The following is a 17,025-nucleotide window of genomic DNA, read 5'->3' as shown; positions in this document are numbered from 1 at the left end:
TGAGTCATGCAAGACTCGAAGGAACCCTATAATATTCCCACTGCCATTGGATCCATAAGACTTTGCATCCCCCGACCTGTGATCCTCCTGCATTCGGCATCATTGCATGTAGCTGCATGTGTGTGAAGAGGGATTTATGGATTAATATCAGATTTATGGACTAGTATCAGACTTATGCATTTGATTTGGACAAGGCTGGGTGTTTTCCTGATACATAATTACTTCTTGATATAAAGTTCTCTCTTACACATATATGAATGTCACTGGATTTGTTTCTCTAGTCAACCCGGCCTAACATATTATGGTACCTGGTGAGAGTGGGGTACTAGAGAAACAAACCATGAAGATGGAGAGTGGATGCTTGTTTGACCTCTGCCTTATGGTCGTTTTTGTAGCCAGAAGTCAGATAAGGTCACACTGAAAGAATATGGGGAGTTAAAGTTTTGATTCTTTTCTTTGGTTGCTCTCTTGGGTTATTCCTGTTTGAAATGGCGAAAATGAATGAGATGAATGTAAAGTTTGAGCTGAAGGGGCAAATAACTTCTCATTCTAGACTGTTGCTTAGTCAAAATGATTGAGAGAAGGCCCTCCTCCCCCACCCCTGCCCTGGCTTGATGTGATCATAGGCCTAAGGCCATATTGCATATGAATGGGATGGTTTAGATAAGGATTGAAGTCGACTGTTTTAAGAATGTAAGATCTGGATGTACTAGGATAATATTGATATCTTCTAACTATTGTTATTGATATGATATGTGAAAGAAATGATTATTGGGAATAATGGAAACAAAGTGTTTGTAAACCCACTGTCTACATAATTAAGTTGGATCTTTAAATGGGTACAGGACAGGCTTGAAAAAAGACTCTGGAAAAATAAGCCCCACCCAGTGCCTTGAGTTATCAGTACCTTTGCATTTGAAAGATTTGCTGAAAGAGCTGTTGGCAGATTGGAGAAATAAAAAGGAAGTTTGGCCCTTTTGAATTTTGCTTAGTGGTTTGCTCCCAGAGCTGGCAAAATCTGGAGCCTTGTAGAAACTCCCCACTCCAGGACAGAAAGTTAAAGAAAGCCTGCAGGCAGCCAGTGGCTCGCTGGGTGACCACCTGGATCCACTTGTTCAGTGGAAGTGGGAAAAAAGCAGCAATAGAGTGATGGGTTGAGTCTGGCCACTGACGCCCATGGAAGTGGTTCACAGGGACTAGAGGAAAAGACCAGAGCAGGTTGGATGGCCTGAAGTTTATAGAGTTATGTGGAACCTGAGCCTACAGCCTGACCAAGCCCAAGGGGGCTAGAGTTGTTGAGAATTCATGATGGGCCCATGCCTTTTAAAGGGGAGGCAGCTAATGGGCACCCTGTTGAGTCTAAGCAAGGCAGCCCACACTGAGTTGACTGAAACCTGACTAGATAAACATAATATTTTTGAACCCATGAATTAGTGCATATTGTTGCTAACTTTATGGGTGGTCTGTCCTGATTTGACTTTGCTTATGGATGTGGACTCACAGGTTCCAACTGGAATGAAGAGGCTCCACATCAAAGGACATGCTTGTCCTTTTTTCAGAAATTGTATAACCCTAATGGTGGGGTGTAAAGGTATGAGCGGGCTGACATATAAACTTTCATGGGTGGGGGAATATGTTAAGAGGATTACAGGATTAAAGTGCAGATGTTCACTTAACTGCAATTGTTAGACATAGAATATTTTTGCTTTGTTTACTTATAGAATATTATGTTTCTATATTATGCTCCTGTGTACATCAGGCACATTTTGATTTGCATGTGCTTTAATTTTCTCCTGTTAGTCACAAACATAATTTTACTATTGTCTATGATTAAAAATGATGTGTGGCTAAAGAGTTGTATAGGTGTGTACAGTTGACAAGGGGTGATCTGTGGGAGTTACATAATTTTAGTATATAAAAGTGTAGGAATGGGGTCTAGCCTGTCAATGTGGTCACAGCCTGATGGCACCTATTTGTGGGCATGATCCTCATAAGGAGGGTCTTGGGACCCTCCTGCCGCCCCTCCCAATCTCTGCCTTCACTTTCCTGTTGAAGAGTCATGCTGAGATCTGCAGGAGCTCCAGTGATGCTTCCATTGCCATTGGATCCATAAGACTTTGCACCCCCTGGCCTGTGATCTTCCTGCATTCTGCATCCTTCCATGTAGCTGCGTGAGTGTGATGAGGCATTTATGGATTAATATCAGGCTTATGGGCTAGTATCAGACTTGATTTGGACAGGGCTGGAATGTTTTCCTGATATATAATTTCTTCTTGATATAAAATTCTCTCTTACACATATATGAGTGTTTATGGATTTGTTTTTCTAGTCAGCCAGGCCTTACATAGCTGTGTTATCCAGTTACAGCACAGGTAAAATCTACCCTTCTAATAAGTGTTTCACACCTGAGCTCTCATGTATATATCTAAGCCCTTTGAGGGTTTGTTGAAACAAGTTCTGGGCGCCATTCATGATTCAAAATATCCAAATTTGCATTTCTATCAAGTTCCCAGGTGGTAATGATGATGGTGATCTAGGGAAACCACACTTAGAGGACCACCGCTTATAACATTATTACCATTTCTTACAATGAAAAAATCCTGTGTTTAAATGGGAGAAATCACAGCTTTCGAACAGTTCCCAAAACACTGTGGTAGAGCCACTTTGGTTAAGACCAACACCTGAGAAAATGTATTACCTCTCATTCTACTGCTAAAACAGTGCTTCTCAACCTTCCTCGTGCCACGACTCTTTCATACAGTTCCTCATGTTGTGGTGACCCCCCCCCCAACCATAAAATTATTTTTGTTGGTCCTTCCTAACTGTAATGTTGCTACTGTTATGAATTGGGTGGCCCCTGTGAAAGGGTCGTTTGACTCCAAAACGGTCGCGACCCACAGGTTGAGAACTGCTGTGCTAAGAGATTCTCCAAGATCTGTCCACTACTTTCTGGTTCAGAATAACACCAAGTAAGGTTGATTGGATGGTGCCAACTAAATAGATGCCATCAACATATATAAAAGAGGACTTTAAAAGTGAAGTTAAAAGATAATATCTTTTTTTTCTTTTTGAAGCTCCCTCATTGCTTTTTGATTTGAATTTCCTATGAAATGATAAAAAGAGTCCTGAAAGATAAATATGAGGACATGATATTCATTTCAGTCATGAATGAAAGTGAAAATTTGTGCCACATATGTCCTTTCACATGTGCTATGGGTTTGGAAGAACACCATCAGGTGAGACAAGGATAAAGAGAAACCCAGAAAGCAGACTTCCTGGTGAGGTCCACAAGCAGGCCCAGCACCCTGATGGACCTTTCTCAGCTCAAAAGAGCCACCACACTGCTGCAGCTTTCCATCGCTCACGCTGCATCGTTGCAGCAATTATTCAAGTATTCCTAGATTCAGTGGCCTATTGTGCCTTAAAAAAATCAGGGAAATAATTGGAAACCGAAATCGCTCTGGCACCTGGCTTTTCCTTTGTTGTTGAGCCCATCTCTTCAGCAAACCGGCTCCCCACAATGAAATAAATGATACGGGTTCTGAATTCTTATGGGTAGGCTCAAGTTGGTGAAGGGATTTCCAATCTTCTGTGAGTGACCAAGCTTTTCATCTGTGTATATGACCTATATAAATGAGTGTACTATATGCCATCCTCAACAGACAAGCTAATTTGGGGAAGCAGGAGGTGATGAGGTCGTCTTATCTTAGGTGGAGTAAGTTTACCATGCCACTGTTGCTCTGAAAAATAGCAATGTTGGTTCAAAAGTAATAATAATAAAAAAACAACAACCCGTGTAGGCAATGGATAAGTATCAGAGGAAAACATTGCAGAGTCTTATTAGGAATCCTGTTCAAAGTAGCTGTTGCGGGAGGGTGGAGCTCAGTTCCTTTAAGAGCAAGGTTGAGACTATTGAGTTTGCTCTGGCTTCTCTCATTAAAACGGACTTAAATGAAGACTCCTGGCTGCGAAGGGGAGGCCAGCCAGGCTGGCTGAAGGAGGAGGCTTCTGCTAACAAGCCTGGTATGGGGGCTTACACAGAGAGCCAGCACAATTGACTTCCTTTGTTGTTTCTATGTGGACTGATGTATGGGAGAGTAGGCCCTGATGGGTTAGTTAGGGATATCCCTTTTGAGGGGGCTCTGGAAAAGGAGCCAGATGGTCAAATAAAGACTCGCCGAGATCAATGTGGCCCAGCCTCCGCAGCACCCTTTAGTTATAGTTCTGACTCACTGGGGAGGGGGAAAGTCTGGTTCCCTTCTAGTTACATACTATGCTGTGTGGTACAAGTGTCTTGAATGTGGCCATGTGTATGCAAAAGGCTCCTACCAAGGTCGAGTGTTATTTAGCTCTGCCTACAAAGGCCCTTCCATTAGCCTCTTCCCATGATGTAAGCAGCTAGATAGTGCCCTTCTCCCATCTGCGAATGGAGTAGAGCTAGGTAACCACAAATGCTAGCCGTCATGCTCAGGAGAGACACACTCTGCCCCACTTCAGCCAACGAGCTTGTGTTTGTTGAGGCACTTACTGGGCTCTGGGAACGTTTATTTCCTCTATCCATGTGAGATGCCCTTAACATGTTTACTTCCTCAGTGCATGTGAGTAGTTGGGGCCACTTATGCATGGAGTTTCACCTGATTCCTACACTCATTCCCTATCTCTTACCTTCCCTGGGAAAAGATGAGATTCAGCACTGGAAGATCCCTGTAGTTAACTAGCACTGAGCCAGCTCCCAACTTGTAATGCCCGGATTGCACCATGGACCTCCACCATTCCACGACTGAGTGTGGATCAGCTTTGGGATCCGTAGGGTTTTTCATTTGACAAAGAGATCTCAGACCGTTCTTCTTCATCCATGGTAGCCTGAAAGCTCCCGTGAAACCTGCTCAGCATGGTAGTGACACACGATGGACCGTGGTTTATCGGGCAGGATGCTAACCCAGGTCTCCCACCTGACAGTGCGCATTCTGTCCCTGCCCCCCCCCCCCCCACGGGCTCTTCAGACATGCTTATTGGTGGAGGAAACTTTCCCGTGAGGAAAGTTTGAAGGGATCACGCAAAGGCTTGCTTTTCCTTTTCAGACCAGACCGTGCTCTGGCGTTCCAGCGAGGAAACCAGCGAGACAGCGCCTGGAGAAAGCGCTGCAGCAAGAGGTTCTAGACGCTCACGGCGACAACCCACGGTCACGGGCATTCAGCATGCGCTCTGCAACCTCGTGGCTTTGGTTCTCTAAAAGTGCCCCTAAGAGAGCTGTTGCTTGCATCAAAGCAAGACAGCCGACTTTTCAGAATAACTATTATTAACTCTGACCTGGGCTCTTCAGTTTTCCAAACAAGAACTCTTGCCATGTGCTTGGCATCTGTAGATGTCTTTTACCCGCAGTCGCACTCAGTGCCAATAGTGCAGCGATAGGATGCCAGTTCATTGACCGGCACGCTATGAGAGGGCCCTGGTGGTTTAAGGGTTAAGCACTCAGCTGCTAACCAGAAGGACATAGGAACCAAGGAGTCACTGCCCGGGAGAAAGGTACAAAGGGCAGTCTGCCTCGAAAACAGTTATCTCCCTGGGGGCAGTTCCTGGGGAGCAGTCCCCCTCTGCCCTGAAAGGTTGTTGTGAGTTGGCATTGACTTGACCGCAGTGGGTTTGATTTGGTTCATTGCAATTGAAGACATAGTATCAAAGTTGTTTATTTAAATGCTTTAACAACCTTTGTCTTATTTATTTATTTTTCATTCACTGGACCTTCCTAGGAATTTTATATATGATTCTATGTTGTGAAAGGAACGTACTTAGCCAGCGTAGTCATGACATTGTTCACTGACTGCTTCAAAACCTGGCACAATGGTTACAAGTTGGGTTGCAAGCCACAAGACCTACGGTTCGAAACCACAGTTGCTTCCCTGGAGAAAGAGGAAGCTTTCTACTCTGGTAAAGAATTACAGTTTGGGAAGCCTACAGGGACAGTTCAACTCTGTCCTGTAGGGTCAATAGAGTCAGAGTGGATATGTTGGCATTGCGTCTTTGTTTGAGATAGGCTTCAATATCTGTAAAGGAAAAACAGTTGCCACTACCATCAACACAGTACTGGCTAGGGAATAGGGAAGTTTTCTTGCATAAATAAAATCAAAGTACAAACAAATAATAAACAACCATACTTTACAAAACCTACTGTGACCAACACCACGGTACCAGTCTGGTCTATAAGATGTGACGGCACCATGAATTGGAATCTACTTAATAGTAACAGTGTTGGTTTTTGGTTTAGTTTGACCCAAAGTCCTTTAGAGGCATAGCTACGACTTCATTCTTGTGGTCCATACTTCAAAATTTCAGACTAAGTGTTAACCACCACCTGATGCATGGCTTGGAATTAACATAGTGTCTGGGACTTTGCTAAACATGCTAGTAGCCACTGTTTGAAAGCCTACGATGTGCCAGGTGATTACATATGTTATTCATCTTCCAAAAATTCTTCCAGGTGTGTAAATCTTGACACAGAGGAATGCTGAAATTTAAAAGAAAAAAACCCCACAATAAACAAAGTTAAGTAACTCATTCAAGATTGTCCAAGTTATAAGTAGAAGAGCTGGGGTTGAAGCTGATTTGTGTCAGGTTCTAAATCCCTATGTTTTCCAGTGTAACCTCTTGTCCTTATTATTAGCCTAGAGGGGGTTATTTAATATATTTGTGGCACAAATTTATCTTTTTAGTTTTGTTATTTTTCAAGACACTTTATGAGGAGCTAATTCAGACATTATGCCATTCCATAGTTGAATTCCATCAAGTGATGTTGTACAATTGCTACCAAAATCCATTTTAAATATTTTCTTCTCTCTTGAACTCCTTGATATCAGCTCCTGCTGATCACCATCGCCCCCCCCCCACACCCCCTACCCCATCATACCCCCAGGAAACTGGACATGAGCACAGTCTATCATCATAACAAAGTTACTATCTCAAAACTCCAGCAAAATAACAGGTGCCTTTCCAAATATGAATTCACTATCTTCCAAAAATGTCACTAAAGTTTGCATATAAGTTTTTATTTTATTTTACTGGGGACTCTTATAGTGCTTATCACAATCCATACATATATCCATTTTGTCAAACACATCTTTACATATATTGTCATCATCTTTTCCAAAATATTTTCTTTCTACTTGAGCCCCTGACATCAGCTCCTCATTTTTACCCTCCCTCCCTCCCCCATGCCCCCTTTATAATTTATAAAAGATTCTTTTTGTGTTTCTCATCTTTTACATCAACTGCTGTCTCATTTCACCCACTTTTCTGCTGTCCGTCTCTCTGGGATGGGAGTCATACATCGATCATTGTGATCAGTTCCCCCTTGCTCCCCACCCCCTTGCCCTCCTAGTATTGCTGTTCCCCTTATTGGTCCTGAGGGGTTTATCTGTTCTGGATTCCCTATGGTTTGAGCTCGTATCTGTATCAGTTTACATGTTCTAGTCTAGTCAGATTTGTAAGATAGAACTGGGGTCATGACAGTGCGGGGAGAGGAAGCATGAAAGAATCAGAGGAAGATTGTAAGTTTCATCGGTGCAACACTGCACTCTGACGGGCTCTTCTCTTCCTTATGGCTGCCCTGACAGGGGGTGTCCAATTGACGACAGATGGGCTTTGGGTCTCCACTCTGCCCTCCCCTCACTCCCATTGATATGCTTTTTGTTTGTTTTGTTTTGGGTCTTTGATGCCTGATAACTAATCCCATCGATAACTCATGATCACATAGGCTGGTGTGCTTCTTCCATGTGGGCTTTGTTGCTTCTCAGCTAGATGGCTGCTTGTTTATCTTCAAGCCTTTAAGACCCCACATGCTGTATCTTCTGATAGGCGGGCACCATAAGTTTTCTTCACCGCATTTGCTTATGCACCCATTATACCTTCAGCGATTGTGTCAGGGAAGGTGAACATCACAGAGTACCATATTAGTAGAACAACTTGTTCTTGCGTTGAGGGAGTACTTGAGTAGAGGCCCAATGTCCACCTGCTACCTTAATACTTTATAAATAAATATAGGTACATAGATCTATTCCCCTGTCATTGTATGTAAATGTATTTACATATATACATGCCTGTATTTACACATCTATAACTGTCCTATGCCACCGAGATCTTTCCTCTATTTCCTTTTACTTTCCTCCTGTCCCACTATCATGTTCAACCTCATTCTGGTTTTGGTAATTCTTCTCAGCTGAATTTCCCTTGATAAAGGTTTCCCCCACCCCACCCCCCAAGCAACCTATGCCCTTCTCACTACCATCAATTTTAAATGAATAAGTGATTTACAATTCATATAATTTTTTACAGCATTTTTCTGTAGAATGTCACTTTGTCTAGATTCCTCATGGAAAATACCTTTATTTTAAAGACTCACCTTTATTCCTTTTACATACATGAAACTAACTTTAAAATATAATAATTAGTTCCTGGCATTGAATTAAGGGTGGTTTGCAATTCTACTAAATTATGATAAATGGTGGCACCTACTGACGACATGTGGTATTGCACATTAACATCATTAGAAACATTCTTAAACCATCATTAAAAAACATCGCTCCGATGTTCCAATTTTATTCCACCTTCACACATGAAAACAAGTGTCTATCTCTATTCTTAATATAAAATATTGAATTATTGAGTGAGAGAGAGGGCAAACTTGGTCTGCATTCTTCGTTGTTGATGGGCATTCTCTAAAATGTCTGTGTTCAGACAGTTATTTTTATCTTTCCATTTAAGGGCTCTTTGTTGGAAAGTTTAAGACACACTGGTCTCATGGACCTCACTTGTGTGAAAGATCCAGATATGGCATTGAAACCCTTGTGCTGGGTTTAAAAACAGGCTGGGGGAAGATAGAGTTCCACACTCTTATTCAATATTATTTTCATCAAAGCCCAGGATGCTCATTAATATAGGATACACCCAATCTGAAATACAAGAAAATGCTAACTTTCAGGAACATCAAACATGTGGTCTACAGAATCCTGGGAATGTAAAAAGCTCTGTGACCCTGGAATTACTAGACCATAACAGACATGCCAGGATAAACATCTCTTGTCTGGAAAGTTACTGAGCGTTCTCCAATGACTGTGAAAAGAGGCAGGAGAGCGCATCTAGGAAGGTGATTCCCAGACGCTTCTGCTGGAAGTTTTCAATCCATGTAGCATGAGCGAAGACTCTGATTCACTCAACTCCCTCTTATGAGTTGGGCGAGGGTGTGCTCACCTTCTTTGTGCTGTTGTTCCCCTTTTAGACTTATTTTTCCTGGGCTGAGAATTGAGCGGTGGAGGTGAGCTCGTTTCCCAACCCGAAGGGTCACCTGAGCATCATGGTCTTGAGAGAAGTTTTCCGTTGAAGATACGTCTTTAATGTCATCATGCCAACAACAGGTAAGCCATCATTGGCTTTGTAATCCAGGTAGTATTCTACTCCACATGGCTCAAGTTTAAGCCAAAATTTTAAGTTCAAATAATAACTTTGAATAAGACTGCAGATGAACTTATTTGCTCTTTGGTTCTTAATAAATTAGATCTTCTGATTGTTTTCTCATCGTGATTTTCATGTTTGCCCGTGCTTTCACTGAAAGCAAAAAGTTGTCTATCAAATTAATAAAATAGCTATTATCAAAAAGTTCAAATGATTGCTTACAATGAAATTATGGATTCAGGATGGCAAAATATAAGAATTAAAAAAGTTATAAGGATGCATTCATTACCAGAGGAAATAACCAGAACAAGCTAAACAATGTTCAAATTAGGAGCTCCTTATTGTTAAAAAGGAGTCCTAATGGCATAGTGATTGTACATTGGGTTGTTAACCACAAGGTCAGCAGTTCAAAACAACCGGCTCTAGCGACTCCATGTAAAGAGTTGCAGCCACTGAAGCCACCAGGGGCAGTTTTTAACACACACACACACACACACACACACACACACACTCTCTCTCTCTATATATATATATATAATTTGATGAGGCATGTTTTGGGCTTTATTCAGAGTAGCTTACTCAATATGGAAACTGCATTGCTGCAGTTAACTCGTGCTTCCGGGCTTTGCTGGTTCAGTCAATGGAGAACACCCGTAAGGAACCAGTCCTGTGGATTGTTCCACCAGTGTCACCTTCTTGTTAGGGTCACGCATGCTCCCCAACTGCCTCCATAATAAAGCCTTACATTTCACACAGCTATGTTGTGAGGCAAGAAATTTACAATCAATCAAAAGGAGTTAGCTCTCTCTGGTATCATTTATAACATGTTCTCCAAACAATCAATCAAAAAGAGTTAGCTCTCTCTGGTATCATTTATAACATGTTCTCCAAAACTACCCCGGTACATACCGCACTACCTGTGATGATGCAGAATGAGTTAGATACTCCTTTCCAACTCCATCTCAAACTAGGATGAGTAATGGGACTATTGGGGTATGATTGGTTTAGGGTTATCAATGTTAACTTTGGGACTAACATCAGGGCTAGGGCCAATTATCTATGAGGCTCAATACCTGCATCAAAAGAAACAGTTGTCCTAGGTGGAAAATGAAGTAGCTGCTATGTGGCATATCATAAAGCAGCAGAAATTAACATCCTGAAATTCTCAGAGGGAGAAGGTTTATCATGGAAAACACCATCCTAAAATAACGGTGCCCCACCCCCTGAGGGGTACACATAACAGAAATGTGGGTTAAGGAATATAGCAGACAGTATAAGATATGAAATATATGTATTATCAAGGGTTGACAACTGTGGGAAGATGGAGAAGGGAGGGGGAAAAGAGAAGCTGCTAATAAGGGATCAAGTAGAAAAATAATGTTTTGAAAATGGCGATGGCAACACATGTACAAATTTGCTTGACACAATTGATTTATGGATTATTATAATATTTGTAAGTGCCCCAAATAAATGATTAAGAAGAGATAATGATGTTGAGGGAAGAACAAAAAGAAAGTGGGGGCGGGGTGCTTCGAACTATGGGCTTTGTAGCTGAGATTTTCATTTCTGCTTCTAGCTGAACGTGTTGCGGCCCCTCTCCCCAGCTGCTGTGAGGACCCTGGCGTCAGTCCCACCTCCCCGCAGCCTTTCCTAAAACAGAATGAAGCACCGCCCGGTTGGCGTCCTCCTGACCTGGCTGTTATGCTCAAGCCCAGCGTTGCAACCACTGCGTCGATCCATTCTATCAAAGGCTTTCCTCTTCTTCCACGGCTTTCCATTTTACCAAGCACGATGTCCTTTTCCGGCCCTGGTTTTTCCCAATGACACGCCTAAAGTATGTAAGAGGAGATCTCCCCATCCTTGCTTCTGCGGGCACTCTCGCTGTACTCGGAGGCAGATTTGTTTGTGTACAGCAAGTGTCTAGTGAAGTACCCTGCAGGGGACCTGGGGACTACGAGTGTGGGTCTGGCTGCTGCCTGCGCTCACGCAGCTCCGCGTGTCGCCCGTGTGTGCATGAAGCACATACACAGCACTAAGGTGTGCCTGACCCTGGAGCTGTGGATTCCTGTGGGGAAGGGGAGGGGGAGAACACAAGCGGGGAGAACAGAAGCATTTGTTCTTAGAAGGAATCATGAGTTCTTTAGGAGCTATGAAATTTCAGTTAAGGATACTAACTAGCAATGGAGATGATGTGGAAAAATATCACTGATATTCGTGACATGTTCTACATTGTTCCTGGAATCGAGAGGATTTGATTATTTTCTCAGACAAGATTAAGAGTCCAAATATATTATTTTAATAAATGATATGCCAGACCATATAGCAAAATTATTAATAAAGGAAGTTTTAATCTTCCACAGGAAACTCGAAAATCAGACGCTTTTCTATTTGAGAACTGGTTATATAAATTTCTTATGATAAAAGAAATGCTGGATGGACATTGGGCCTCCACTCAAGTGCTCCCTCAATACAAGTTCTATTAAACTGACATTCCATGGTGCTCACCTTCCTGACATGTGCGCTGAAGACAAACGGGTGCATAAGCAAATGTGGTGAAGAAAGCTGATGGTGCCCGGTTATCAAAAGATATAGCATCTGGGGCCTTAAAGGCTTGAAGGTAAAAGGCCATCTAGCCTATAAGCAACAAAGTCCACATGGAAGAAGCACATCAGCCTGTGTGATCATGAGGTGTCAATGGGATCAGGTATCAGGCACCAAAGAACAAAAATTCATATCATCATGAATGAGGGGAAGTGCTGGGTGGAGACCCAAGGCCCATTTGTAGACAACTGGACATCCCCTTATGCAAGGTTCGCCGGGAGGAGATGAGCCAGTCAGGGTGTAGTGTAACATCAATGAACACAAAACTTTCCTCTAGTTCTTAAATGCTTCCTCCTTCCCCACTATCATGATCCCAATTCTACCTTACAAACCTGGTTAGACCAGAGGATGTACACTGGTGCAGATAGGAACTGGAAACACAGGGAATCCAGGACAGATGAACCCCTCAGGACCAGTGGTGAGAGTGGCAATACTGGGAGGGTAGAGGGAGGGTGGGTTAGAAAGGGGGAATCAATTACAATGACCTACATATAAATTCCTCCCTGGGGCATGGACAACATAAAAGTGGGTGAAGGGAGATGTCAGGCAGTATAAGATATGATAAAATAATAATAATGTATAAATTATCAAGGGTTCATGAGGGAAGGGAAAACGGGGGGGGGGCGGGGAGGGGAAAATGAGGAGCTGATACCAAGGGCTCAAATGGAGAGCAAATGGTTTGAGAATGATGATGGCCACAAATGTACAAAGGTGCTTGACACAATGGATACATGTATGGACTGTGATAAGGGCTGTATGTGCCCCCAATAAATGATTTAAATAAAAAATAATAAATGCTGCCTTAGGACACATTATTTACTGTTGTGAACCCTTAAAAATAGAATTGATCTGAAAAAGTACTCAGGAATTTTTTTTCAGATTTAAATTTTCTGTGATTCTGAAAATTCTGAATTTGATGTATGACCTGTCCCTGGGCATTTCCCATGACTGTAACTCTTTACGGAAATAGAACCAAACCAAACTCACTAGAATCAAGTCAATTCTGATGCAGAGTGACCGTGTAGGACAGGGTAGAACTGCTGCTCTGCGTTTCTACAAGTGTGACCCTTAATGGGAGTACAAAGCCCATCATTCCCCACAGAGCAGCTGGTGGTTTTGGACTGATAACCTTGTGGTCAGCAGTCCAACAAGTAGCCACTGCACCATCCTGAAGAACCAAACTCAACTCCACTCAACTTAACTCACTGTCACCACGTCCATGCTGACTCACAGTGACCCTACAAGACAGGGTAGAACTGTCCCAGTGAGTTACCCAGACTGTAACTGTCTATGGGAGTAGAAAGCCTTGTCTTTCTACAGCTGAGCAGCTCAGGGTTTCCAACTGCTGACCTTGTGGGTCGCAGCCCAATGCATAACCACTGGCCCACCAGGGCTCCTTTGTAAGCATTCATTCATTTAGGAGATTATTAATTGAGTGCCTAATAGGTGACAGTCATTGTTCTGAGTATGTGGGATCTATTTAAAACAATCAAAACACCAAATCTTCATTAGTTAATATTTTAGGACTGACCGACTGGCTGCTAATTCACCAAAACTCATCGATGTTTCCAAAGCTTGGGAAACACTTGAATTGGCTGCTGGCTCGGATGTGCCTGGGCTTCCCAGTGAAGTGAGGTAATTGGGCTTGCTCAAGGAGTGTCACTGATGAATGTTCCTTGATGTTGCCTTTCCTCACCCCACCAAACAGCCTTCCCCTTTTCCCTCCTCCCCCGCCCCTGCTCCCCCAGTTTGATGCCTTCTGTTTTCTACCATTTCTCATTCTGCTCTGTCCCTTGTCCCGCTGACACCCAGCATCCGGTACAATCATAAGACTGTGAAAAGGTTGGCTTTGATGAGAGCGGGAGACTTCTGCTTCTGGTAGTAGCAATCCACGCCACAAAATTACATAAAGGCCAAGGCTGCATGATCCTTGCTAACTTTTACCAGGTGTGATGCAATATCTTTAGAAATTAATTGGAATAGTCATGATGAAAGAATCTGAAGCCCTCAGATTTATGAGTGGAAAAAGAACCTGGAGAAGACAGATTCAGAACAGTCTTAAAAAAAACAAAAACGGTGAAATTTCTGTTCAAAGGCTTCGCCTATTCATCCAACTATCTTATATTGTATTTAGCAATTAATATACTTATAATATTAAGACAGTAGCCAAACTACAAATCTAGCTTTAAAAACAACTGTGATGTTTTTAAAACATTATTTTCACACTTTAGCTGGAAAGAAAAAAAACATCTTAATCATGTGTTTTAAACAATTAGTCTTGTTATTTAAACAAATAGCTTCAGGTGTATGTTTGAAGTCTTTGTATGTTCAGCTTTTGAAATAACATAATTAGGAATGAGTATGCATATTGTGAATATTAATTAGGATGCATGTGAAGAATGTGACCAATGCAGCTTCCAGAAAAAAAAACTAAAAAAGCTCCCAAACTCACAGACGTCCAGTTTATTCTCATTCATAATGGCTCTACAAGACAACACAAAACTGCCTCCCTCGCTGTGCGTTTCTGAGGCTGTGTCTTTACAAGAGCAGAACGTCTCATCTTTCTCCCAAGGAGCGGCTGGTGGTTTCAAACTGCAGACTTTGCCGTAGTCCAGTGCGTAATGGCTATACCACCAGACGCTGATTTAGTTTGGAGTAATGTCAGATTTTCACAATCCTTTAGAAGGATATCAAGTGGCATATGTAAGTGTAGAGTGTCTACAAACTAGAATATAATATAAAACACTTACATTTAGCTAGATTGCTAATTCTTTATCAACATCTGTGACTATCTTCTCCTTAAATGATAAGTTTTGAATTCCCAATAAGATAAACTGAAAGACACTGGAATCTAAGTTTTACTTGAAATTGTGCAGACTTCCAAGCTGGAACGACCACTACGGGAAGGGTTGGGTGCAATGGCCAAAAGGCAAATGCTCTTTTGTTTCACACAGTTCAACAATGAACACTTGTGCTTCAAGCAGCCCTTGGTATGAAGCAAAACCTCTACATAGTGAACTTCATAAATCTTCAGATTTTAAAAATTGAAAGATAAACTCTCAAGAGGAAGGCTCCTTAAATTGTATTATGAGTGTGGTCTAGCTAATCCTGGAGAGGGTGATATTAAAAAAATACAAACATGTTACTAAAAGATATTTGTAATGCCCACATAACAAACATCTATGACATCTCAGAGCAATTTATATAAAAATAGGATAATTTGTTGAAAATATCATGGACTGCCAGACCAAAAAAAAAATCTGTCTTGGACAAAGTACAGACAAAATGATCCCTAGAAGCCAGAGTGGGGAGACTTTATCCCCCGTACTCTGGCTATGTTATCAGTAGAGAGCAGACGCTGGAAAAGGACCACACTCTTGGGAAACAGGGTCCTCAAAGAAGAGGAAGGCCCTAGATAAAATGGACTGACACAGTGGCTTCAACAATGGCCTCAGTCACAGCGATTGTTGGGATGGTACAGAACTAGATAGTATTGAGTTTTCTGTTGTACTCAACATTGTTATGAGTCACAACTGATTCAAATCCACCTAACAACAACCACACATTTGAACAATATTACTCAAAAAATAATTGAAAGGTAAAAGGGAGAATAAAAGTGTGATGTTAAACAAAACAACAGAACCCCTTTAAGGCTGCTTGGTTATCTTTCTGTATGGTCAGTTGGGCAGGGTTGGCTTGTATCGCTCTAGGGGGTTATGTTAAGGATCCCTGGTATCACAGTGGGTTATATACTGGGCTGATAATCTCAAGGTTAATAGTTTGAAACCACGAGCTCCTCTGTAGGAGCAAGTTGGGGCTTTCTACGCCCATACAGATTTTTATCCTCAAAAATCCCAAAGCCTTAGGATCATTATGCATCAAAATCTGCTCAATGGCTGATAACCTCAAGAGCAACAGTTTGAGACCACCAGTTGCTCTTCAGGGAAAATCTCAGAATTCTGCTCCTGTTAAATGCGACAGCCTCAAGCACCCACAGGACAGTTCTACCCTGTCCTTTAGGTATCTGTGAGACTGAATAGGCTGCAGGGCACTCAGGGTATTTTTTCCACTGCCACCTAGCAGTGAGTTTACGACATGCCCTACACTGAAAGGGCCTCATTAACATAACCATAAAATCTATTTCCAAAGAAGATTAGATTCTCATGGAGCGGGATCCCAACACATACTTTGGTGGGAGGACAGCCCACCCTTCAATCCACAACACTTCACATGTTGGAAACAATTCATAATATTAACTTTGCAATTTAAAATGTTACTTTTAAAAGTATGAAAATGAAAATGCTGGCTTGGGCAAAGCATTTCTTACATTTATTAGGACAGAGCTCCCTTTACATGAAGGCAAACCAAACTCACTGCTTTCGAGTTGATACTGACTTATAGAGATCCTATAGACAAAGGGGCTTCAGATTGTGGAGAAATCACATTATCTTTTCATTTAATTTTTCCATGAAAATTAAAAAAAAATTCTTGTGTCAGTGCAGGTTTACAGACCACATGTTGTTGTAGGTGTAGGTTTACAGAACAGCTCGCTGGTTCCACACTCAACCACTGTCATTCCTCTAGTGCCCTGCCCTGTCTCCATCGTTATTTGCCTTGCCATCACCTCCCCCTCTTGGACATCGGCTTCCCCTCCTTCTCTTTCTCCCCCCCCCCCCCCCGGGGAAGTAGCCATTACCATCTATTTCTTTTAGTGTGAACATTTTTCTTGACCTTTTATCCAACATCTGTCCTTTTTGATTGACTAAGTTCACTCAGCCTAATGTCCTCCAGCTTCATCCCTGTTTCCATTAACTTTGTGAGACTCCCTTGGGACTTCGGCCAAACACACTTTGAAGAAAAATGCCTTAGAGAAACTTCTTTAACTGAGTGGAAAGGACTTAACACTTTCGGAACACCAAGTGAGGGCCAAGCCTCATATAGACAAGTAAACAAATAAACAAGTTTCCAGCAACAAACCCG

This window comes from Tenrec ecaudatus, chromosome 3 (genome assembly GCF_050624435.1).
Source record: "Tenrec ecaudatus isolate mTenEca1 chromosome 3, mTenEca1.hap1, whole genome shotgun sequence".
NCBI lineage: Eukaryota > Metazoa > Chordata > Mammalia > Afrosoricida > Tenrecidae > Tenrec > Tenrec ecaudatus.
This window is presented reverse-complemented; position numbering follows the sequence as displayed.